This window comes from Columba livia, chromosome 14, assembly GCF_036013475.1.
Source record: "Columba livia isolate bColLiv1 breed racing homer chromosome 14, bColLiv1.pat.W.v2, whole genome shotgun sequence".
NCBI lineage: Eukaryota > Metazoa > Chordata > Aves > Columbiformes > Columbidae > Columba > Columba livia.
Window position 1 is genome coordinate 6,478,187 of NC_088615.1, and position 27,210 is coordinate 6,505,396.

The following is a 27,210-nucleotide window of genomic DNA, read 5'->3' on the forward strand; positions in this document are numbered from 1 at the left end:
ATTCAGAAATTATGCCATGAACAAATCAACTTTCTAATGTAGAAGATGGGGCTTAGGCCACATATACACACACAAATCTGACTGAAAATGTCTTAAATTACATGTGCCTTTACAGGTATGTTTAAGAACGAGGACAGTTCATCTGCCATGAAACAATCTCTTGGGTGGGACATATGGGACATGTCACCAGGGTCAAGCAAAAGCAATTTTTTTCACCAGTTTCAGGTTAAAACACAAGAAGCAGAGTTTGGTTTCTGTTTTTGTTTGGGTGTGTTTGTTTGTATTAAGGGCAGCTATAAAAAGCCCAGACAAACACTGTCTCCCTGGAGTATCTGATGATATAGGAAGGCCTGGATGTGCAATCCAACGTTTGACTCTGTCTTTGGAAAAAAGTTGGTTTTCCTTCCTCATGGGCTGATTAGAGTGATACCATTATACTCCAAATCCAATCTGTACAATCAGAGTCAGCAAAAAGGCTTGTTTAACTTATCAAAATCTATTTAGTCTACCCAGAAGTGACTTGACTACAATGCATAAATATATCCAGAGAAAAGATATAAAGTGGTAAATTACTATTCAATGTATCAAAGGCACAGTAACCACCACTGGATGGAAGATAAAGCCTTACTCATTCAAATTAAAGTAAGGTACTAGTTATTTAATGAGTACAACGAAAATGGCTGGCATAGGCTGGCCAGGGAGTTTGTGGCCAACACCTTTGTGGAGATTAATAAAGGACTGATTGGACCAACAGTCAGTAGCAATTACTTATGAGGAGCTGTTTCTGCCTTGGAGCAGGAAGGTGGGCTTTTATTACCTTCTAGTCCTCTGTTCTGTTCTGAAATCAGCAGAGAAAGCTGTAGGACTCCCAGTAATGGCCAGCACTATGCAAAACCTCAGAGCAGCATGCCTGCTCACCTCAAAATCCACTAAATTTGGATAATCAGAATAAGATAAGTAGTAGCCCCTTTGAAATCTATAGCCAGCAGGATTTGATAAATAATGGGAAAGAGTGGAATAGGAAGAGTGTTTTCCCAGACACTGCAAGGTGTTTTTAGACAGTGACAACCACAAGACAAGGCTGGAAAATTCATGACCTTGGATTTCCTCTGTTGCTGGTCCTGAAGAAGCATCTCTGGAAAGCTGAATTTCAGGTATTGAGCACGAACTTAACTGTTCCTGGTTATTTCTGTTAACAAAAATCAGGATGATGAATGGGAAGTGGCTGCTCTCACTTTGAGAAATGCTGCTCCAAGCATACCCTGTTGCAGGGAAAGTGCTGGAACATAGTCTGCAGAACAGAGCAAACTATCAGGATGATTTTGCTCATGACCTCTGTGAAAGGTTCCTGGCTTCCATGTAAGTACGGCAATTCAGACATAAAGGCAAATTTCAGTAGTCCCAAATATACATGCTATTTCCTCAACTGTTCATGAATAGAAAATAATACCACAGGTGACTGCATTCCTCCGCTATCCATCTTTACCCCTATTTGACATGGCCAGCCACTTACAGATTCTTTCACAGCAGTCACTATAAATCCATTCCATTGAGAACATGAGAAATAAATCATGTAGCTTCATCTCTTCCCATTCAAATATTCATTTGCATTATTTATATATAATGAGATATCAGAGACTTCTTTCCTCCTCCAATTGTGCATGCTCTCCTGTCAAAACTGGTGCTGCTCTAGCTACTGCTCTTCATTTGTTACACTGGAGCTGAAGATGAACATTTCTACTTTTAGTCTACATTCTCTAGGGTGAAGACTTGAATATGGAAAATTAAAGAATCACTAGTCATAACCTTAAAATGAGATTAATTTCATCTGTACCTAAAATACTGAGAAATCTTTTGCAATGCTGGGAGTGAAAATACTGATCCTGATGAGGACAGCAGGGCGCAAAAGGTGCTAAAGGGCCATTGAAAGCTCCTGATCTCTTTGGGCTGGGTCTGCAACTGCTGCAAAGTGACACGTGAAGTCATTTAGCAAGTCGCTTAATTCACGGAAAAATACACAGAGAAAAATATGGCTGGTCAAATATTGTGAATGTAATAATCCAGATAGAAAACACAAGGTCGTATGTGATCCACGGCTTGTGTGCAACATGTTCAGATTCAGTCATGTGGCAGTGGGAATCTTGCCTGACTAGCACCTGGTACTTCCAATTTTAATGCTCATTCCCCCGTCTCCCCAGGATCTTAATAGCAGTGGTTTCTGTCTCTTTCATCTTAAACTAAATGTTTTAAAGTCTTACCTAGCTTCCAGCAACAATATTCCACTAGTAATAGTGAGAGGTGGGTGAAACTCCTTTCTAGTACCATCACTCATGCATAAGAATTTAAACCGTGCTTTCAAGAACTGTGAAAAAAACTCAAATCACAGGAGTACCAGCCAAGAGGGAGCTGAAGCAGGGTGCTCAGGTGCAGAACTAAATTAATTTTTAAAAGGCTGAGCAAGTATTTCAGGGAATAGTTTTATGAATTTAGCCAGACTCTACAAAGACTGTGAAGATTTGTGGTAGAATTTGGTTTGAAAATAATGAAGTACCAGCCCTGCCTGAAGTGTTCATCTAAAGCCTTTTATCCAATGGCTTCCTCCAGGCTTCTCACTTGTCTCCCAACAGCTGTAGAAAAAGTTCTGTATAAAAAACACATAAATGCACAAAATCCATGACTTGCAGAGATTAGGAATTACTTTTTTAAAGCCTTGCAACCCTCCACATCCATTACAAAGTGTATGAAAAAATAACATTCCTTGAAATGACTCTGCTACTGCTCATGAAAAACATCTTTCCTGATCACTGACATGGCAGATATGCAGCTGACATCTGCCCAGCAGTTTGAGATTGCTTTGCTGACACACAGAATTGAGTTTCACTGTGAAATCAAGATGATATCATTGGCTCTTATAATAAGTTGTTAAAGCCCATGGTAATACTTTTCCATCTTTTTCAGTCAAGTGGTTATCTTCCTGCTTTCCTCTCTTCCTCCCACTCACTAGTTGTGAGTTTATCTTCTCAACAAAACACTCATAGAAAAAGTATTTTTGTTGTGGTTTTAAACTACTCTTGCTTTTGATAAAACTAATTAATATCTTTCAGTAAAACAGTTCCATGAGTCTCCTTAGATTTCAAATGAAGCTGACCTATGCACAACAGGGTCTTCACTTGAGACTGAACATACTCATTAGCGTCTTCTAATAAATGAGACTACCAGGTGGTGCTGTTCATTTCACATCCCACAAGGTGCTGCAAGGGAGGAGGCTGGAATTGGTACAACTTTTTGATTTCAGCATGCCCCATACTTGTGATCCTTTTCCCCATTCAGCAACAGTTAAAAGCTGAGGAAGACTGAGGAGAAATAATTGAGATGCTTAGAGCTCAGAGGCATTTCTGTTCAAAAGCTAGGCTGAACTACAGCGGCAGTGGTGAGTAGTGTGAGGTCCTGCAGCATCCCCCTAGCTCAGGCACACACAAGAATTGAGGATACTGGTTTTTACCCTCAACTCTTCAGTGTCACAGACCAACATGCTCTCATAGAGGAAAGAAGCAGCTGAGAGCAGAGTTACTCTTACATTACACCTACTCAAGGCTGTACATAGCCCATCATTACACTGAAACTCAGATGAAGGGCAACCAATTAAGCTGCCTGTCAGTTAACACAATCAGAGTTCAAAGCTCTTTAGACCTCCTAAAAGAGAAGTTGATGAGGCAAGATTTCTCATACTTAATTGTTCTTCAGTGTAGTCAATACTGACAATTCCCAGGTAAAGAAAACACCCACACACAGCATTTCCAAAGGTGCTAATCTTCTGCCTCTACAGATAACGCAGGTTACCTGAGAAATTAATTCGGCATTATTAACACCAGAAACACTCAAAGCATTTTCAGGTGAAGTAGGAGTGTGGAGACCCCTCAAGCCTCAGCAACGAGAGTTACTGAATGGGCTTTTGTAAAGGTCAGAGCCAAAGCAACAGTCTACCTGAGGAAAACCAGCCACAGCCTAATAACTTATCTGTAAGAGATTTGTGTAATTCCAGAGGAGGCATTCATAAATTTAACACATAGGAACTGTTCAGAAAAGGGCCACAGAACATTTGTGCTGCTCCCTCTGTTTGGGCCAAAAGCTTTTCATAGCCACGTTCCTTGTTTCTACAGATGGTCCAACTAAAAGAAGACACCTAAAAAAAAAGGTGCCACATATAAACTCTCATATGATAAAAATTAATATCCATCTTTCTAACCTAAATATCAGCAGCAGCATTTCTTTCTCCTGAGAGCTCCTCACACAATCCCTATTAAATTAAACCAGAAAAATGCTCACTCATTCCTTTTTAAAAGTAGCAGATTACCCATAATCCCCTCCCTAGGAATTAATTTTTTTCTTCCCCCCCTGCCCTTAGAAAAGGGCTCAGCCAAGTCATATCTAAAAAGAGACCACTTAAAGACCTGCCATGCAGGATTAAAGAGTAAATAAAAGTAAACTCCTAGTAAAAATATCCCCTTTAATTTCCTCAGTGAGGAAAAAAAACCCTGCAACAGGATGGGCACCTAGTTACTAAACTTCATTTCCCACAAGGCCACAGGTCTCAGCTCAAATTTCACACCTAATTTCCTGCTATAAAAGGCTTTGTGGTCTGCTGAATCTTTTTGCAGATGGTTCAGGAGATGGATGATGTCGTGTTATAGATGACTATTATTACTTAGGTGAGTAAACACAGTAGTTTCTAAAAAGGCGATCTTTTATTAAAGGACCTTTAATCTTATTTGCTGTTGTAGCTTTTTACTTGGGTTCATAATTTAGCCTTTTAAAAATATTTGTTGTTATTTGGAAGATGGTGATTTTAAGTTATATTTGTGTGATTAAAATTTGCGGTTGTTGAGTCTTTGGTAGCATAGGGTTTGAATTGCACTGCAATTCACAGCCCTGCTTTGGTATGAAGGAGGCAAGCAGCACAACTTTGAAGAAGAAAAACCTCCAAGCTATTTACAAACCAGTGTGCATGCCTCTCTTGCTTCAGGCTGCCGATCAAATTATGGTCTGGGTTAGCTGAGGATTCGAAGGCTCATGTATTTGTCAGAGTCTACTTGTGAATATAGTTAGCATCTGTATTTGAAAAACCCTAACAGATTCATTAAATGCTGTAATAAATGGAGGAAGAAAACTGAAGCTAAATAGAAAGTCTTTTCAATTAACGTCAGAGTATTATATTTTCCATGAGGTATGTGTAAGGAGCTTGTTTCTTTTTAAACTTCCAGTAATGTTTTGATTGTCCACTGTATCTTTTTATTTATTTGTTTTTTTTCCTGGACAGTGAGGGTGTGGATTTCTTTCTGAACACAGACTAGTTTATCTGCATTTGAATTTGTTGCTTAGAGGGAAAAAAAAAAAAAAGACATTTAAAGTCTTTGGGACTAGGCTTATGTTCTCAAAGATAATTTGGTGCTCACAGAATTAAATATTAATATGCTGAGCTTTTTAGGTCCTGTACACTAAGGCAGATGATATCTTGAAACCATACTACTTAGCCTCCTAGCTTGAAGTGCAAAAGTCTCTTTTTGTATCATAGAGAGATTTAATGCTACAGCTGATAAAGAAATGCAGGAACACAATTAGTGTTAGTTTTCACTGAAGGCTTCATCACAGCAATCTACCTCCTCTGTTCCTTATTGTTTAACGAGGCACCTGCTGGGAGTTTTTATGTGCGGAGGTTAGGTATATTTAGAAGTATAGTGTGATTTAAATACATGTTGTTTTGATGCAATCTACTCAATTTTAAATGCAGAACTTGGAGATAAAAACACAGCTCCTCCTAAAGAACTAATATCTAGGCTTTAGCTTAATAGTTAAGTACTTTCAAAAATACAGTCTTAATTAGAGTATCATAAAAACCTCTTGTAGACTGCAAACAATGATACTCCGCCTTTTTCCCCCAAAATGCCGCTTCCTGCTTTTGAATCTTATTTCTCCAGATAAGAGGCAAGAATTTCAGTGCTGCTGGTTTCACCGATCCAAGGCGAACTAATGACCAGGATGTTTTATTCTTCCTCTGCAAGGATGGAGAATGCTGCTGCTTCTAAGGGCTCCTGCAACTTTGAAGAAATAAGAGATCGCAGAGGGACTCCAAGAAGTGGCAGCCACCTCTGCTGCTTGAAGGTCCCTGCCATGCCTGGGGCGAGCAGAGCAGCAGCCTGGGCTAGGGAAGATGTGCTCACATGAGCCAGAGCAGTGCGCAGGCATATGCTGTCAGAAATGAATGCTAATTGCCCTGGCATCGACAGGCCAATAAAAATGATTGGTTTTTAATTTCTTGGCTCTGAGAGCCCAGCCACATGCCGCATAAATTTAGCACTATTACCCAGGTATCTATCCCTCAGGCTGTTTAGCGATGTCAGTGGCTCTGCTGTGCTGGGAGATTTCCACCAGTGCTGCCCAGGTTGCTCTTTCCTACATAGTTACCTCCCTGCCAGCACCTGGCCATCCTGGCACACTGGTGATTTCTCAGGAGCTGGTGGTTATTTTTCCTGAGAGTTAGGCTTTTGTGGAGAACAGCACAGCAAGTCTGGCCTCATTTCTTCTTTTTCACATATTTGAGGCTTTGCTCATCCCTTCAGCTTATGGCATTTTCAGTCACGTGTTTGTTGCAGGAATTAGTGGAGAAAGGAAATGCTGTATGGGGAACTGACAGGAGAAAGGCAGGTTCAGGGAGAGACTAGCCATTGATTACTGCTATAGTAGGAACAAGGAAATATTCAAGAGGTGGAACTCAGAAGACTCACAGTAGTAAGAGAGGATGGCAAATTGCAGTATTGCATTTCAGCGAGATAAATAATAACACAGGCAAGTTGTCCTTTCCGTCTATCTTCTACCTAGTTTGTTAAAACATTGAAGGTGGGCAGAACACAACATCCTGTCTGCACAGCATCTTGCCCTGGATTAGCACAATGCAAATAATTTTATGTAAAGCTGATAGATCAATAGAGCTGCATGTCTACAATTAACACCTACTTGGAAGTTACCTTGATTCGAAGTTATGATAAACTCTACTTATTCTTAGCTCACTTAACTGTGGAGAAAGAGTTAGAGTCACTTCGAGGCATTTAGAAGTGTTTCCATGGAACTAAGTCACCTTCTCTGTGGCACACCGAAACCTTGATGGGTGTTGTAGAAAATAAAATACCATTTATTAAGTGTGGGTTTTCTTTCTTTCCCCTTTCCTTTCTCCATTCTGCTAGCTAAGCATCTCATGTTGCTTATGTTTCACAGTTGGAGAAATATGAATTAAGATTATTTGTATTGTTTGAATAGAGTTTGAAATCCAGGATCAACTGTAGGAGTGGGTAGCTGGATGTGCAGCTAGCAGAAAGGGCCCGGAGCTGGCATGGCAGGGTAGGACCACAAGCTGAGCAGGTTCTGAGTGTTTTACCAACTTGTCCAGATCAGGAACATGGATTTTTACCTTTTCTTGAAATGTAGTTCTGCTCACTGAACTTGTACTTCGTAAATTTGTCAAATGTTTTAAATTAGCGAGCTTCAACTCCTGCTGATTTTTAACTTACGGACTACTGAAAGCTTCCTCAAGAAGGCATGAACTGCTGTATTGTGACTTGAGGTCTGATGGACAATAGATATATTCCTGCTGACTTACTGCTTGCATATCTTCTGAATTAAGGCAGGGATTTCAGAGTCACCAGAATACAGGTAAAAACACAGTCCCTAATACTGTAGGAGAGGTATTTAGAGTTAGCAGCATATTGTAGGCATGAGCAACTACAAAACCAAGTCACTTGGGAAATGTGGGACCTCATGAACCTGTTTTGGTCATTTCAGGTGACCAATGACTGTCTACAGATCCAAGTCTTTAGAAGTTCCAAGTTTAAAATCCAGAAGAATGTCAAAATTTTCCTAATCTCTTGAGTTTTTGTTGCCTGTGGAGATGACAAAGATGTCAACACAGTTTTTGTTCAGACTTCCGCATGTGGCCATGAGATAATATTTCTGAGCTAGAATACTTGCGGTCCATTTTTAACATTGCTATGACTTCATTTTTAGAGCATTTCTCTGACCATCCTTCTAGAAGTAGGGTTGAGGAAGAAAAAATAAATCATAGGATAATAAAATTTGAAAGGAAACTTGGAACATTTCTAGTCCAACCTCCTCCAAACAGCATCAGCCTCTGGGGACAGATGAGAGAAGTTGCTCAGGGCTTTACCCAGCTGAGTCTTTAAGGTTTTGAGGACCAGTAAGTGACCTTTCCACCAGAAGTAGGTTACCTTTCATGAAAAGTTGGAGATTTACTGTGATAACCAGAAAGGAAATCCTACTGAGGCAAAATGGAAAGCAATTTTAGGCTAGGGTAACTGCATGTCTGGTTTTGTGTACCCTGAGTGAAAAGTCAAATGCTTTTTGGGAACAGAGCAGATTTTCTGACCTGCTGCGGTTTGTATGCACTGCAAACTGAATTGCCCGAGCATGGCAAGAATATTTGAAACCTGTGTACGAACGGCAGTGAGGTGAGACTAGAGCAGCTGGAAAAAGTCTGTTTTGTCACTTGGCCACTTCCCAAAATTAAATAGCAAAATAACTCATCCATCTCCAGGGTCAGAAATGGCTGTGCTGTTTAGCCTCAGCTTAAAACTTTTGAGTTTAATTTGGCTTTATAGCCAAATACAATCAGGCTGAGGTCAGCCAAGGCATGGGCTGGTTATGCAGGCAGGTTGTGTGTTTTATAAAACTCCCTGGAATCCATCTGCAATGACAGATGCCATGGAGTGCATCAGCCTAATTGTTCACCACTGATAACAGAGCTGGAGATAGCTCAGTGAGCCTTCTTCATCACAAATTTACATTGACTTTTATAGTCTTAAATATTTCACTACCTTTATCTTGGAAATCATATTGTACTTTTGTTTCTGTTTTGCTAGTTCTGAATGCTGTTGTTTTTTAGGGATTTTTATTTTTCCCTTTTGCTAAATTCTGCTCCTCACTCCTTAGCCAAGACAGTACAACTAAATTAACATATAAAAAACATTTTAGCTTGTAATTCATTTGACTCGGGAAAGTACCAAACTACCAGATACCTCTGGTATCTACCAAACCAGATACCTCTGGTTTTTGTATGTGTGAACATATAATCAAAATCAACTTATTTCCTGTATTTGAATACTTTTATTATTATTGTTATTATTTTTGTTTTGCATTGCTTACTCAGGAGAAGACACTTGAGAATTTGGAGTCAGTAAATGTTGTGAAGCAGATAGCTAGCTGTGCAGTGTTTTTCCTCACTTTTCATATTTTTTATAGCAGTCATTACTGAAAAAGGCTCTTCTCTTCTTACAGAGAGTATTAAATTGGTATATAACCTTTCCTTGCTGAACTCCCGTTCCTAACCATATTAATTTTGCGTACCTCCTTATGTTTACCAGATATTGTTCCTCTATCTTTGCCATCACTAACTTCAGTCCATCTGACAAACTTCTCTTCAGAGAGGCTGAGAAATAAGATCACACGGGCTTGATTCAGTTTGGCAAACAGCAGCAGATTTGCATTAGCTCTGCATTGCTGTGCTGACTTTCCACACTCAGTGGTTATAGGCACTCCTTGTGCAAACCTCCCCCTGCTTTCATTCGCAGTCTGAGATAAACAGATGTTTGGCAAGATGTTTAGCATGTGAAATGATTAGTCTGCTCAGATTCTTGCTCTATTTTTTACTGCATGGAGTGTTTTGGTTTGGGTGAGTTTTAGTTTTGTTGTTTTCGTATTTTCAGTTGTTATATGAAGACAACTTCAGTGTCCCATTGTAAGTTTCCCACTATTCAAGCTGGCAGCTTATACACCACAATAAGGGAGTGAACAATGGTCTATCAGAGCTAACAGGAGCAGGAAGCAATTTAAGCTGTATTGGGTAATGAAGAGCAAATGTGCTCTCATCACCACAACTACATGGAAGCTGCTCTAAAATTTTATGACCAATCTTCTGCAACAGTCCATCTGCAAAAGAAATATCTTGTGGAAGAGCAGAAATAGAAGGCTTTCATTCATCGGCGCTGTCTCTTTGGCCTTTTCCATTTTTTTAAGGTTCAGTCAGATAAATGAATATAGTCCACGTGCCAAGGTCAATGGTACACTTCCTCCTTGTAGTAGCTACACTACAATCATCATATTTGTGTGGGTAAACATTGGTTTCTATCACAGCAGATACCAAGAACATGGCATTTTTTTCTTAGATCTCTGTACTAGATATACATACTATTACAGTATAGTACACTTGCAGAGTGAATAGTGTTCAAAGATCCTTGAGTTGTAGAGGAAGACTTCCCTTCTTCTTTTGGCTTTGCATGAGGCCTTGTATGCTGAAGTAGGTCTGTAATTTATTAAAATAACACACTATGAGTGTTTAGGGCCAGAGAAAGACCCCATTGATTAGGGCTGTAGGCTAAATCAATGCCATGCAGGCTTGAAGAACAGTAAGTCTCATTATTTTAATTATGCAGCTAAAGTGAAGGGGTGTTTAAAAGTGTGATGGATAAGCTAGAAAGCAAACTAAAGAGCAAGATCTCTTTGGTTTATGAGGGGACTGAACAAAAAAAAACAATAGAAATGGCAACCTGCAGATTGGAAGATATCAGATAAGATAATAAGATATAAGATATCAGATGATATTACTACTATTTAGTGTAGTAATGATTTGGGTTTACGTGCATACTTAGCATAGATAATAACTAATTCAGAAAGATTTTATGGATCAGTGATAGAATAATTGATAGGAAAATGTGTGATCTTATGTCTGAGAAACTGATTATATGTCTTTGAAAGAATTAATGACTTGAGTTGCTTGGACTTGGTTGCCGGTTGTCATGCAATGTTTTGAACTAATTCACTAATGAATAACTGAAATAATTAATCACTGAACTAATTCATGAGTCGTGAGTTTGGACTTGAACTGTGGCTGTTTGTGGGAACAGACCAAGAGAAACAAGGACTGATAGCTGAGATGCTGTGGAGTATTCTGCATTGGCTGAGGGATAAAGAGCTAGCTATGGAAAAATAAAGAGCGAGGCGTGGTGCTTGTAGTAAAGGTGAGGGAAGGTGAACCCTCCTGTGGAAGGAGCAGCTACAAAGCAAATTTGACCCAACCTTAGGGTGTTCTGCTGTGTACCTTTCTAGTAAAGGAAAGGAGAGTCATGCTTGGAGCTGGGAAATTTAGTTTTGTTTCGCAGCCACAGAGGTGCAATGGTTGTGGAATACGACAATGCACCTGTTTTACTTAAAGAATTCATAAGGCTGCAGAATATAACACACTGTATTTTTCTAGGGGCTGGAGAAGGAAAAAGAATCTATATTATCTTTCATTACATTTTCTGGTAGAAAGGTGTCTCAGCATACACGGAGGGGAAAAACACTCTTTGTTTTTTGATAACAGGCCAATAACATCCCTTTTTACTGCAAACCTTTGTGGTTTGTGTGAACAGTGTTTTCTAGAATTAATGTAACTATTCTAGTTTGAAATGTACATTATAAGCCACAATGGTTTTCCCACTGCATTCTGGTTTGTGTCTCTCCTACTGTATTTAAGTGTTTCTCTGAAATGAGCAAGCTGTACCTTTTCCTTGTTTCAGTGTACAAACAAGTGTATTGTGTCAGGTCACTGAACACAATGTATTTACAACAACCGTTATTAGCAAATCAGATTAAATGTGCCATGATGCTTCGATTCTTGGTTTAATCAAGCGCTTTAGATGTTTTTCGAAGAGCAGGAATAGATCTCAATTACATAACTACTGTATTCTTCTCTAGAATTTTAAGGAAAAGCTCTTTAGAAAAAAAAAATAGTAGAAAAAATAATAATATTGTTCAGAGCTTCTGTACAAGCTCTTTCTTATTGTTCCTTGCTGTCACTTCTGTATGGTTCATACATTTTAAGTAGTAGGATAAGAATGTAAATATATGGATATGTGCTCTATTAGTATAGCCGAATAAATAAATGAATTGCCCTAAAAACTGAAAGTGCCCCTTGAGATTCACTGAGCCATTCACAACCGAAGTTTGACAGGCAATGATTTAGCCAAACCATCTATAATTTTATTTGAAAAACAAGGACAATTAAAAATAGGATGAGGCATTTTGGTCATGAATTATTCTGATCAGGATGTAACTAGAATTTTATTCCAATGCCTAAATGAAATATCTCCCTGTATAGCCAGTGAGTTTCATTACAGCTTCAGTTTTATTACCTCACTTTGAGAGATTTAATCCTTTTCTTGGAAATGCATTACTCTTCAGAAAGTACAAATAAAAATGAAATACAATAATAATTTTTTAGGGGGTGGGGGAGAAAAACAGGAGAGAAGGAAACAAGTTTTATATGTAAGATAACTAAGCCTTTACATTACTATTTTGTTAAGATGCTCTTAGCATTGTCACAGCCGTTTTGAAACCTCGGGAAGGGCAAAGTTAGAGGCTACAGACGTGCCTCAGCTTTGTGCCATGGTACCCAGCCCAAGACTCAGCACCTAACCTCAGCAATTCACTTCTGTGCTTTGAAACCTCTTGGGATAAAACCCAACATCTCCTGGGATGAGGGAAAAGAAGCAGAGCTGCATCAGGCAAAGTTCCTTCTAGTTACTCTTCAGAAACAGGTGCAAGACAGGTGAATTCTCTTTTATTCTCAGGTTGCTGTGAATGAGCTGAGCCCACGGCTGGAGCAGGGAGGAGAGCACTGGCACTGTGGACCTGAGGGACAGGGCGCTTTGACACAGCTCCAGTGTGCTCCTGGGAAGAGGAATCTTGCTATGGCTGAATATTAATAGATCCAGCATGTTTCTTTCCCATGAAAGCCACCTTACAAAAAATCAAGAATGATTTTTGGTTCTTGGGTAACTTCAAAAACGTTGCTCTTCACTCTTCCTTCCCTTTCTTGCTCCAGTTATCATCAGTGTCAGGACATTTGTAAATCCCGACTATTTTGTGCATGGGGTAAAGATTAATATTTCAGAATAGGTTAATCTTTTTAACAGTGCTGTAAAAGGCTGAAGCATGTTGCCCCCAGTTTAAAAAAAAAAAAATTACATCATAGTTATTTGCTATTTGAAAATGAATTTGCTCTTTTGAAATGTTGATAGAAATAAGATTATTGTGTTGGTAGATAAAGGTATATTTTTTAACCTGTTTTTATTGCATTTGTGCAGGCAAATGCAGCATGAGGCTTCAAATATAACTAAAGAAAAAGCAAAAAGAAAGCTTAAGATTGAGATATAAGACAACAAAACAGTGAAAAATTCCTGCAATGAAACCTGAGTGTAGAGTTTAGATGCAAGACACACAAGGTCAGACTTTAAAAATTACTGACACACAGCTGGTGTGTGTGTTTTGCTTTTTTGAAGTCTAACAATTGATATGGAAAATAGTGGGGAAAAGTAAACTGAGCCTTTTGCACACTAGTGATGTAACTCTCATGACAGACCCCTCTGAGAACTAAAAAGAAAAGTTATCGGAATTAAATAGATTGTAACTTTTTATGTACATGGCAAATGTTTGATTGAAATTGATGTTTCAGTATCAAGGAAGACAGATTTTTCACCTACTAATTGTTTTTAGTTCAATTATAAAAGACCTAGAGGGGAATGTAAAGTTTCAATCTTCAGAGAAATTTCCAAGACAGATGAGAAAAAGTCAATGGAAATGGGACCTAAAGCACATGGATAGAAAAAGATTGGGAAAGTCTAAGTACAGGAAATTAAAAGGCACCAAAGGAAATGGTACCACCTTACAGAAAGATACCTCATCCCTGTGTATTTTCTAAGTGGAGTGCCTGCAGAAATGTCTTCAACCATCACAAAGACAGAACTTCCCTTGAAAATATTACCCAAAGCACTGCCTGTACAATACCAAAGAGCTGGCTGCAGTGTGCTGGGGATTTGCACTGCCCGATGTCATAGGCTGCCTGCATTTTCAGAAATACGTGCTATGGGTTATGTGCACATGTATTTAAGACAAGGGAAGATTTAGCCCAGAAGCCTTTACCTACTGGCTCTCTGCTTTTTATTTCCTGCAATGGCTCCTTCTTCCTAAGATCATCTCCTTCCTTTTTTTCTGTGGGTTATCTGAACATTTTCATGTAGTGTGGCTTTCCATGGAGGCTGGTTATCTGAGGCACTGAGATGGGGAAAACACAATGCCCAGCTCGAGGAGCAGAGTCAGTCAAGCTCCAGCAGCATGAAGCCCAGCACGCAGCTCGTTTACCCTGCCTCGTCAGCCAGCTTGGCAGCCTGCTCCCATCTCTGTGCCGCTGCATCGACAGCGCTGCTGGTACCCAGGCACATCTGTTTGAGGTTTGCGTGGTTGTTTCCATGCTGTGCACAAGCCAATCTTAAGCACACCCTGACCTTCCTTGTTATGCTTTTAACTCACGGAAATGCTTCTGAAATATTTTCTCTCAGCCTCTCCTGGAAGAAATGGTGCTCAGACAACACAAAGATAAGGTGCTACTCACCAAAGTACAGGTCAAGACAAACTGAAATTACCAAGAGAACTTGTTCGGGTTTGTTTCTTTTAAAGCCGTTGTCAAAAAGCTGGAGACCAGCATACCCCAGGGAACTCCTGTCTTCCTGAAAGGTTTGAGTCAGGCTGGCCATGAGTCAAGCTGGTGGGTGCAGAATGAGTGGTGCTTTCGAGCCTGATGCTGTCATAAGCGATATCTCCTGATTTGAAAAGGTTAGCAAGCAAACAGAAATAAGAGCTTTTTCTTTTGCTGCGTGAGAACTCACACGGTACAGCCTCTGACAGAACTGTACCTGTGTGCACACAAGCATGTGCAAAAGAAATGCAAAAGTCCATCGCAGTTGAAAAATGAGGCTTAAAACAGACCTATCTGTGATAACCGAGGGAAATAAAAAAGAGCATTATTTGCTATGATTTTAAGTTTTTGAAGGCCACTTTCTTAAGTAAAACAAAATAATATGACGGAAGGTGGTAAACTGGATATGTGGAGACTTCTCAAGAGCTAGAGAACTGCAGAAAAATTGTCAGTGAGTAAGAAATTCAATATCTTCTGGTCACAAGGGAAAACCCTTTCACCCTAATTTGAGGATGAGCATCTTTGCAGCTATATAGTTGTTTCTGGCTCTTAGGCAGATACTGCTCTATGCCTGATCTTATTAATACTGACAGTAGAAATCTTAAGCATATGTTTCCTATCTTTTCATTATGGGATGGGAGGTCACCCCAGCAGTAAAACCTTTAGTCGAAAAATTGTTGAACACATTGTCATAAGTATATAAGCAGCTTTTTTGTTGTTGTTTTGAATGTTATGTTGATAATTAATTTTGCAGATTAGTAGCAGACCTTGTATTACAGGGTAAGATTGATGTCATATAAATTCAACCCTGTCTCACAGAGAGAATTGCAAGGTTTTAGAAAGTTGCTGTGGAACATACAAAATCTAGGCAACTGCTTTGGAGGTGCTGTGTGGGAAAACCTGTACTAAGGCTCTCCTTAGTGTGAGCAACAGGGATTGTAACTCATGTTCCAGATCCCACTTTCAATCAGCGCACGTAGAAACTGAAACCTCTTGTCTTGAACTTGACCTTTGGAGGAATGTCTAAAGAAATGGACTTAAAGGCTTTCTGCAGTCCAAGAGTTATTACAGACCTCTTGTTTTGGAAGAATTACACTTAAATTTCTAAAAGGTGTCACCCGAACTGGGGACTGTTTAGCAATAATGTCTCCTTACTTACGCAGAGCTATTTTACCATTCGCTCTTCTGCACAACTGCCTGGTCTCAGTTATAGCTGTCTTGGCACAGATGGCTTCCTGAAATATTGATCTAAGCCTTTATTCAGCTATTTCCCTCACTTTAACTCCCTTTTGCCCCCAGTTATTTCTCAAACAGACAATGAGCCCTGACAGCAGGGCTATGCTAGCACTGGTTTTCAGAAGCAGTGCTGAAGCCAAACACACTGTCTCTGCACATCCTAATTACAGCTCGGGTCACAGGTAGGGCCAGCTGCTGGGATGCCACATAGAGAAACCTTCACATATGGCCTGGGCTTCAATTGCAGGCTTCATTTCTATTCCATTTTTGTTCCTTGGCAGGAACTCCGGGCTAGTGCCAAGCCCACAGGCCAGTTCAAGATTGCCCACACATAGTGTGACGCAGGGGTAAATAAGATTGGTCAAAAATACAAGCGTAGGAGGTTTCAGACAGCTCCTGGAAGCCAGCAGCTCAGGTTTACATAGACAAAGCTTGGGACAGCAGCCAGCCGTGCCATCTGCATGGGGACAGTGCAGGGCCAGCAGTTGTGCCCATGCTTTGTTGAGAAGCCCCTGCCCACAGCCTGAGCCAGCTGTCTGCAACCTGGCACCTGTAAACACAGATGGGGAAATACTGCCTGCTAGCGCTGGTGGTCTTAACATATGTGGTGTGGAAAGGTCTCCTGTGGCTATGTACTTGAGGTCTGCAGAAGGCTTTGACATGTCAAAAGCAGCACAAACGCTAAGAATTTTTATTATTGTGCATGTGAGGCCAAGGTCTGGTAGTCACTTTAAGAGATTTCATTCTGCTTTATACAGCATACTTGATGAAAAAAAGTGTAATAGAAAGCCAAAGTCACTTTTATAATATCTAACAGTGCCACTAAACAGATTTTTTTGTTGTTTAAGGAGAAGGAAGACCTTAATCTGCTTGAAGTGCAGAGCATAGTTGGCTGCTAATTGTAGAAATAAATAACAGATGCATGAAATCTCTCCTCATCTCGCTTTGCTTTTTATTTTCAAAACTAATATATTTTTCTTTTATGCAATCTGCTCTGCTGACCTGCTCAGGCACAGGTCTCTGCTTGCAAAGCAAGACCAATTGACAGCAAACCTTCTGCTTCCAGATCCATAAATCTTCTCTTGTAAGTGCTTGGATATTAGTTCAGAAAGCAGGCAATGAAATAAAAATAACAGCAGAAAAGCACCTTGAGTGGTTTGGAAAAAAAAAAAAAAAATTCTCCACTGAATGCAAAATAAGAAGAATAAACTGAACAAAGGTAAAGTTACCAAAAGTTAATTGTCCTGTCCTTCTCAGCTCCATCTCTGGGAACGTATTTTCCAGCTCCATTTTGCAAGCATTTCCTCTGTGGAGAAGTCCAAAAGGATTCGAAGTGGAGAATTAAATGGAAGGTTTTCTACAAACTGCTAGAATATGCTACAGAATTATATCCTTTCTTTAGATTTTTTTTTTTTTTTTTTCTTCTCAATTTTCTTACCAAGCCAGAGCTAAAGCTGAAAACTGCTCATCAAAATGGCATTAGGGGTTCCTCCTACTCTATCCCCTTTCTTTAAATAGCTCAGGGAGCTTAGGAGCAATTAGCGAGGTGAAGTTGGCTGCTGCTTCCCACTACTCCCAGTGGGGCTGCGGCTGCAGATGCGGTGGGCACAGCAGGAGCCTCGGGGAACTCCGAATTTGTCACCTACGAGCCCGGAGCTGTCCTGTGGATTCCTGAGCGCCACCTGCTGCCACTTTGTAAATGACAGCCTGAGTTGCCGTCACAAAGGAGAGATTCCTGGGGAGCACAGGAGCAAATCTGCATCCTCCCCCAGCCAGTCGACCAGGCAAGGGATGCAGCAGGTCCGACCTCCCAGCCCGGGCTTCTGGGGCAACCGGTGGCCTTGAATTGGTCAGTGTAAGGAACGTTTAACAAGGGAATATTGTTTGTAAAAAAACTGAGCACCTGACCCCAAGCCAGGGAGGGGTGGGGGAAAGGACTGAGAGACATCAGACTCTGAATCCTTAATGTAAAAGAAAGTCTCTTCAAACTAATCCCAGAATGCAAACCGATTACTGTATTTAAAAAGTTAAGATAGGGGGAAAGGTAGCCAAAGAGCCAGGAATCTATATTTTAAATAAATCAGTAAGGGGAGGGGGCTCTTAGAATTAGATGAATGAGACAGGTAAACTGAGGCAGGCGTTGGGTAGTCTGAAAACCCTGAAGTACCAACCAGTGGGGAACAGGGGAGGGAAATTGCAGCCAGGATTTGGGGGCAATATAAGCAGGGGCTTTTTGCCCTAGTACAGATGCCTACATTTAGGTGGAACACCCGATCTTGCAAAATCGTTAATAAAATATGCTTTGCTGAGAGATCCTGCCTGGGCCTATTATATTCGCAAGGTAATTGTTTCCTACAGTCAGCACTGCACTAATGTATGGGCACCTCTGTTTCTCCAAGATTCATGCACAATGTGGAATGTCATAGCCATAGCACACGCAGCAAAGGGCCACGCACAGGTGTGAGATACCCACTGCCCTGCATCTGTGCTGGGAGCTCTTTGTGGGAAGCAAATAGAAATGGAAATGTTTACTTCTTTATTCACTTAAATTAGAAACCTAGGAGACTTAGAAAGAGGCCAGTGCTCATGTAGCTTGAGAAGCTACAAAGCAAATAATTGGATAACACAGCACATTATTTATAGTTGAGATTCTCAGCTAGATAGGTATCCCAAACACCTATCTGCCTGTCTGTCTGCCTGTCTATCACTATTGTATCCTGGGAACAACAGAACAACTTATCATGCCTTTTCTCATAATAATCTCAGTAGTTTACTGGAGCTGTATATTAAAATGTCCTTCCCTACCAGTAGGCATTTGCATACATACGTCAGCCAGCTTGTATATGTGGGATGGTGGATGATTTTATACTGCCAAGAAGGCTTAAGATGTGGATAAATGTTTTTGTAAGGATTGTTAATACTGATGTGCCAAGATTAAGGAGGCCAAAGACTTGTCCTAGACTTAATAACTGACTCAAAAAATCCTAGAAACATCATTGTCTAGGGTAGGGGAATATCATCTTATTTAGGAAAGATTTTAGGAAAACAATATCTAGTCAGGCAGAATAGAATTTCACTCTAATCATTTTTAATCCATATATTGAATCAAGTTTCTTGAGTGATTTTCCTAATGCAGCTGCAGTTTGAAGCTCCAAATGTTATAAAGCTGAATATTTGTATGTTTAATCTGCCTTGATACTGGCTCAAATGAGATTTGCACATGCCTTGGAATAGCTGTTCTGTGTACAGGATGGCAATGGGGGATACCAGGAATGGGAGTAGGATGGTATGTACCTGTGGCTGGGATAGAAGTGAACTCAAGAAGTATGGACAATCTGTAGAGGTGGAAAGCAAGTAAATTAAATGCTGGTAATGATTTGAATTTTGTGATGAAATTATTTTTGCTGATATGAAATTTCTCAACTTCAGTTTGAATACAGAATTCTCTTTGTCTCTTTGGGGGAAAAACAAGAAGAGTAAAATATTAGTACAATAGATTAAAAAATGTTAATTTACAGCCATACCTAGACAAGCATACTTTTATTGCTATGGCCCTAAACATTCAGGAAACCAATAGAAAGCCAAAATCACACCATTGGACTTGCGTGCTTTGCAATGACTGCATGTACCCATCTTCCTGATATCCCAGATCTGCTGGATCCTCCTTTCCAGTCCACAGCCAGGCACAAGCTATAAACCCAAATCCAACTACCCAAACACATGAACTTAGCTCAGACCTCAGATGTCCCTTGGAGTAAAGTGTTGTTGATGCTTCAAGGTTTTGAGACAAGCAGCATCTTTTACTGCATGTTTATGGTGCATTTATTACAGAGATTTTGAATGCTTTGAGAATGCAAACAAATAATAGTGATTTAGGAGATGTATGTCTCTTGCTAATGTGCTTTACCTAAGTCAGAGTTCCAGTTGCTTGTCTGAGTGGGATCTGCAGCAGATTCCTGTATTAATTAATTCAATACTACAAACCAGAAGAGAGAAATAGATACAATTCTCTACTACACTCCACAAGAATTCCCCAGAAGAAATACCTACTGGTTTTACTAACCTGATTCTTGCACTAGTAACCAACAGAAAGAATTTAAAGGAATCTGAGCCTTCTTTATCGATGAATTTAACATTATAAGCAACTACTTTTTCAATAAAATATTTACTTTTCCTACCTCAGAACTGAGAGACATTTGGAATTACAATAAGGCCTGGTGCTTACGCCCACCTCTGCAGTGCCTTTTGCAGCACAAGACGTGCGAGCAACTCACAGACATACTGAGAGTTGGGAGCTCAGCCGGGGGCAGAGGGACCCACATTCTTTGCTCTGTCTTTTTAATCAGTCTGTCTTCTCTTCTCCAGAGCATTGCTCAAACGCATTAGGATTTAATTCCTTAACAAAGAGGTAAAATTTAGACTGTTTCACTCACAGAAATGAGGAAACCAAATTCTTGCTGTGGAAGCTGGACTTTCTCTTGGGATTAGAGAAGTTAGGCCATTTCATCCCTAAAGATCTAACATACTACCTCTTGCTGCTGTACTATTTTTGTCATGGAAAATTCATGTTTCAATTGGCTTTGGCTTAGCGGATGGCTATTGAAATAAAAGCATTTTTTAACATGTCATTGTGTGCTTCCCTATCCGCAGTCCAATATGTCTCAATTTCCATTTCAAATACAGCTCAGATCTGTATAATCTTTTTCTTCCTCAACATTTTCAAGGAATTGTAAATTCCACAATTTAATTAACGGGTCAAAGAGGCTGAGCCTTCTTCATGCAAAATAGAACCTTACAGTGATCAATTAAAATTGCTATCACTGTTCCAACTTGCTAGATAGACTTGAGCATGGCATATCTGCTAAGGACATTAGGGACTGCAAAACAAAGTGTGCTAAACGTAGAGAATCAAAGGAAACATGATTATTACAAATGGGGGAATATTTTCTCCAGTATGCAGAAAACAACTTTTAAAGGACACTGTTGAGAGTTATGGTGCACTTAAATTTGATCAGCCTTAATATTCACCCTCTTATGCTGTGCTGGCAATGTCTCTCGGGTTCAGATAGCTTTTAACCACACACCACTTTATCCTTAAAAATGGAGGAAGAACAGAAGTAATATTTACACAAACTCTGCAAAGCAGCAATGCATCATACAGTCTCCACTGGCTCTTGCAGAAGTAGCTAAGTAATGAGAGCTAATTTCCAGAATTATGTTGACGTGCTTTGTGTGTGCAGAAGGCAGTAAACAAATGAAACAATAATAATTTGAGATGCCATCAGACACATTAGGGGGAAATGTTTTAGTGTATTGGAGAGACATCAGTCATTTCATTTGTCACTTAGTTTAGACCTTGTTGATTAAACTCTAAGATGTTGCACTGCTGAAAATAAATAAAATATTGAAAATAATTTGAGGAATAGGGGCCTATGGCCAAAACCTCAACAGATGCCTGCATGGAAAAATGAAATTAGAATATTGTCCTAATGATGTGTCCCTGGAGGTGACTTCAGGTCAGGGACTCTCTTGGTGGGAATATTGCATCGCTCCCTTAAAAGATGAACCTTAAGCAGTCCTTGAAGTAGACTCCATGCTGTAAACCTGAAAGTGCTACTCGGTGACCAAAGAGTGGTCTTCATCACATGCAGGGCTCACTCTGCCAGGGCTAAGGTCACACTCGATTTATTAACACATGAATATGGACCATTTGCATCACGGTCATCATGTTGGAAGGGAAGTGGGATGAAGAGCACATCTATTCCATGGGCTGCTCTTCCCATCTAGTATAGAAGGCATGCTGAGAAAAACCTAATCTTAACCACTCTCTTGGGTCAAATTACAGGTTGAGGAGAGCTTCTACCTATGTTTAGGGCAGCAAGTACAGAAATACTCATGCCAGGGTAGTATGATGGGAGGCACAAAATGCTGAAGCAGTAACACTCACCAATATAGTAATTCTTTTCTAGATGCCTTGTGCAGGTTGTCATTTGTGACTGCAGTCAGTGAGAAGTATTAAAGACTTTGTCCTGTTCACTATATGGGAAGTCAGGATGTTTCCACTGGGTACAATGAAGGGAGCTCAGTGCAGAGATCTTAGAGCGCACTTGGGGGTGTGATGGCTCCGGGCTGGTGTGGTGTGGGAATGCTGATATAGCAGCTGGGAATGAGAGAAGCCAGTAAAATGGAAGATTTTGAGTTATTCTCAATTGAACAGATCTGTCATTTACCATGTGATTTAGTCTCTTGTGCCTTTCTCTCTAGAAAATACAGTCATTTCACTCTTCAAAAACCTTTGCTCGAGCTCCCAATGAGAGGATTCCCAGGGAGAAACAGCAGGTGAAGTTCCGGCAGTGGATAAAAGAATTCATTTCCCTTTGTGCATTTTAGAAACCCCAACTTAACCTGTTTTCCTTCATTCATCCGTATACACGCATCCTATTGCTAGCAGATCCGCCCTTCAGTTAAAAGTTTAAATGCTGATCTGCATGAGTCAACTTTAATCACCAGGTAAAGGCCTCTGACAAACAGCTTTCCCAGTATGGATCCTGTACATACTTTTTCCCTTTCCACACTGCATTTAAATTTGGAATTGACCCCCTGAGCACCCCACTAGCGTGAGATCCAAACCGCACTAGTGCTGCCATCTGCTAAATGACTTTAACAGCACACCTCAAGTCCCCGACCGACAGCGGAAGGTGCCATTGGGTTTGTGACTCAATCCTCCTCCAGAACACCATCTCCCCATGTTATATTCATTCCCCCTTGCTGCTTGGTGCCAAGTCCTGGGCTCCGGCTGGACGGGCAGCGAGTGCTGGGGCTGTGCAGCCCTTGAGCACCGGGGTGCTGGGTGCCGGTGGGTGGGTGCCCTTGGCGCAGCACAGACAAAGCGCGGAGGCCGGTTCCCTGCAGCAGCCAGCAGCAATTGCCATGACAACCAGCAAGCTGATTACTCAATTACAGCGTTCCTTTGAAAAAGTGACATAAAGCCAAGGGACAACACATCCTCGGCTTCCCATGGTGCTTGATTTTCAAAGCATCGAGCTATGTTTAACTTTTTAATGTACCTTGTGATTATGTTTGCCAACCTAGTTCTGGATCTCTTTTTTTTATTATCGTTTTAATTATCTTATTCCCATGTTCTTTGAAATGCTGAGAAAGTAAAAAGCTACTTGAAATGTACAGTTTTTCCTGTTGCAGGAAAACATGCAGTTGCAATCAACACCCAGTGTAAAAGCCTCACTGGCATGGGAGGACTGTGACAGATGCACATTCGAGAGAGTGCTGGAGCCATGACCGATTTAGCAAACTGTGCCAAACCTGCTCCAAGAAACCTCACTGGAGCTACTCATGCTGCAGCCTCTGAAATTGATTTGTATCTATGTGCTGTGCATCCTTTTCCTACCTAATGTGCTCCTGAGGGAACCTCCGTACTGTTCTCAGAGCCAATGCATTTTTCATCCTTTTGTGTGAGTGTAGATTACTGGATATTTTTCTACAAAGAAAGAATGGGAAAAAAATTAGTATACGCTTGTGACATTGGTTTTCATTGTTTTGTTTAGATCACTTAAGATTTATAACACTAGCTGTGCATGAACTAAATAATTCCTTTGTTTTTCATAGGGATAATACTGCTGTTATAGCACCTTCAGGGTCTGGTCAAGGCTTTCATTGTGTTGAACTTGATGGAGATGGACAGTGGGAGACATCTTTGACGAAGCAAAATAGACTAGCCAGGCTAATTCTAGGGAGGAAAATAGAAGCAAAGAAATGAAAAGCAGCTTTGCTGCTGACCTTGCCTGGATTTGCACGATCATTGAATAATTTAGGTTGAAAAGGTTGTCTACAGGTCACCTCGTCAAGTCCTCACTCAACAAAGCAGGGCCAAATTCAAGGTTAGATCTACTTTCAAAGTCAGCAGGCCTTTTCCAGCCAGTGAAAAGGACAGCTCAGAGCCTTTTCCAGCCAAGCCTCGAGTATCTCCATGGATGGAAGTGCCCCAGGCTCTCTGGGCCCTCACTGCTCTCGATCTGTTCTCTGTCTGGCATCTTTCCTATGCAGTGATGCTTTGCTATAGGTCTGCTTTATCAGATCACAGGAACACCTCTACATGACTTCTCACAGACAGTGTTCCAGAATTAAACTATTTTCACATCTTCTGCCTCCCAAATTGGGTAGCCAGCTGAAACGGCTCTTGGATTCTGGAGAAAGCTGTCCGAAAACAGTAGTGTTATTTGCAGTGCTCACTCATGATTCGGGTAAAGAATAAGACATAGGCTTTTAAACCCATAACTTGTAACGGACTGAGTGCTACTTTTTCTATCCTGAGGTAATGGCTGGGTTTGTTAGAAACATTTTTACAAGCAGTTTTCACTTCTCTCTGAAACTGCTGAGAAGTTCAGGTTGTAAGTAGACTGTGTGACTCTGCAGAGACAGATTAGCAGGATTACTGCCACCATTCCAACAATTTCCTGACAACCATTTCTTCTCCACTTCCTTTCTTCTCTCTGAGTTTGGATCAGCTCCTCAGATAGAAGAACAAACACTTCAGCTCTCATGGCCTCAGACTGAGGATTCACTTACTATGTCCTAAAGAGGAACCACCTTGTAATCAGGTTTTCAGCACTAATGCTGTAGGAAAAGAAAGGCCTGAATATGTATTTGGTGAACAGTGGTATGTAATGGCATCCCAAGATCTTGATTTCTTACAGTATTCAGTTTCTCAATATACTGGTTTACATGTAAGAGGGACTAATTTTTCTACACTACATAATTTTCATTAGTAAGGACAGACAAACCTCTTCTTTCATTCACATATTGGCCTCTTACAGGTGGGGAGACAAGGCTGTCAAATCTGCATAGGGATGGATTGTTTCCTCAAGCACAGATTTTTCCTGTGTGAGGAAGAAGGTAGACTGGTCCATAGAGTTAAAGCTATGGGTGAAAATTCACTTCTGGGAAAGAAGTTCCTCCCCAGCCACTTATTTTCCATTTTGGCCGCTTTGGATTAAGGCCACTTCTCCTCAGGCTGCTGCTGGAAAAGAGTCATTGGTTAAAACTCAGCCTCTTGGGTTTCATAGTGCACTTCAAAGGTCTTCTCTGTATTGTTTGTCCTTCAGTGTTCTCACTCTGTGGGATCCAGCTGAAAGTACAGCATTTAAATTTCACATTGGCTTCAGGGAGAAATGTGGAGGTAATGACTGGTGAATCATTTGTTGAGGTTTCATCTGAGAGGCCAAGGGGGAGTTGCCAAGACAAAAATTCAGAGCATGGCTGCTTTAACAAGGATCAAGGCTTGTTCCTGTGAGCTCTTGGTCACTACAGGCCATATTGGCTCTCCTCTCACTACCCAAATATACATACAGTGAATGCAAGGGTCTATCCTTTAACTATGTCTTGCTTGAGTGCTGGCCTTGGGAAGGAAAATCAGCCAGGCTGGAGAATCTGCTACTTCTGGTGAGTATTAGACTGTGTTGGTGACATCTAGACTATGATCTAGGTCCACTCTGAAGCCCTATAAGTTCCTAAATCACGGATTGTGAGGAGGTAGGAGAGTTTATCACGGAAAAGATCACTTCGTCTTTGCTGTCCTCTTTCCCCTAAGCACTCCCTACTGACCACTGTCAGAGACAGGGTAAGGTTAGACTGTTTACCCGGGATATTACTGGGGCAGAGATGAGCAGCAGGGTCTCTGCAGGAGCTGAGAGCTCCTTTAGTTTACCAGAGTGGAAGAAGCTTCCCCACCCTTCCCAAAGAGCAGAGCTGCAACCCAAGGTCCAACCCATTCAATGAATGCTACAGAAGACAGATGGGTATATGACCCTTTCCAATTCCCCCAGATCCTCTCAAATTTATTTGTATGGAGTACAAACAGCAACAACATATTGAGAGGAATGGAAAACCACAACAAATGAACTGTTCCTACGCATGTATTTACTCATACCATGTCCCTCTTCAACAATTTTAAGCTAAATCATAGTCCTAGTCAGTGAAATGATTGATTAAAAAGTGCCTAATTATTTCAGCATTATTTGCTTTGCAAGCTGCATGTGGTATTTTATTTCAAAGCTATGAAAACATAATCTGATTCTATAACCCTTGGGACAGAGTAGCTGAAGATACAGTTTTCCAGTCACTTCATCTCATTGTGTGATAGAGTTGTCAGCCTGCTGCTGTGCAGATGAGGGAGCTGGCCTGCAAGCCATCTGTGTGTGGTGGTGCAAGATATGACTTGCACAGGTGTTTGTCAAGAGGTAGGGACAAGTTTAGAACACTAAATCGCTGCTTTCTGCTCCTCATTTAATGAGTCAGCTTCCCAGCCAAGCACGCTCTAGAAAGCGGAGGTAGAAAGGATCAGCAAGAATATTATCTGAGCTGTGCTACAATCCATTACTTGCACCCACTCATTATGAAGGAGAAGAGGTGTCCTGGTCATGTATGGACACATGCTAGTGAGTGAATGGAGTAGCGTGCAGGTATAGGACAGCTAACCCACAATTAGCATTTCTCCCCTTAGCACTGACCACATGTCTCCATTGTTTGTTCCTTCAGAATACACATTACATTGTGCACAAGCACACACTCTGTGCTTGCAGAGATTACCATCAGGAACAGGACCCATCTTTTTTGTGAAGTTTGCATTCTCATGCCAGTGCTTAACTACAGAGGTGAGAGAGTGAGTGGTGGTGCGAACACACTGATTCTGAATCTCCAGGTTTCTCTTTCCACCTTCTTACTACAGCTTTTATTTTCATTCAGTGCAGAGATGGAAAGTTTGGAACCTAACCCAAACAAATCTAATCTAACTGGCTGTAACTTTGAAGCCAGATCTAGCTTTAAATTTGGCTCCTTGAGAAAGGATTGGGCCAGGTGGCTTCCAGAGGTCTTGTCCAGCCTCAGTAGTTCTGGACTTCTCTGGCTTCTGCTGAGGAGAGGTAAGAAAACAGGTGTGTTTCTAGTGAGGCTTGTGCAGCATTTTTCATTTATGTACTTCAGTATCAATAAAGGCAGAAAATACCATTAACCCAGCCTCCTTTTTAAATGAGCTATGAGAGCAGAGTCTAGGGAGTTGAGCTGAGTACCCATAGCACACATAAGTCATTGGTCAGCCAGGAATATAGTGAAGGTAACACTGCCAGATGGTTCTGTACAGCCTTAGTATCCAGCTGCTATTCTGCTTTTCTGGGCACCCAAATATACACAGAAAACATTATCCAGGGGTTTGTGCTACAGACTCAATGTCATTTCTGTGCACGTGCTTGATCTATCTAACTAAATCAACTCTGAAGTCAGTAGAGAAAAAGGGGAATCTCAAAAGGTGACAGATCTACAGTGAGGTGGAGGAGGACCTTCAATTACTTTTGGGCCTTATAGTGTGTGTAAGTGCATGAGCTGGC

The 27,210-nt window shown here is 40.8% G+C and overlaps 1 long non-coding RNA gene across 1 annotated transcript in view; it reads left to right on the forward strand.

The window, feature by feature from the left end:
- The first annotated feature begins 4,620 nt into the window (after positions 1-4,620).
- The window catches only part of LOC135575406 (uncharacterized), a 65,169-nt gene continuing 42,579 nt past the window's right edge, over positions 4,621-27,210 (forward strand). Inside the window, exon 1 of the long non-coding RNA XR_010466113.1 lies at positions 4,621-4,709. This is a non-coding gene — a long non-coding RNA (uncharacterized LOC135575406). The remainder of the gene's footprint in view (positions 4,710-27,210) is intronic.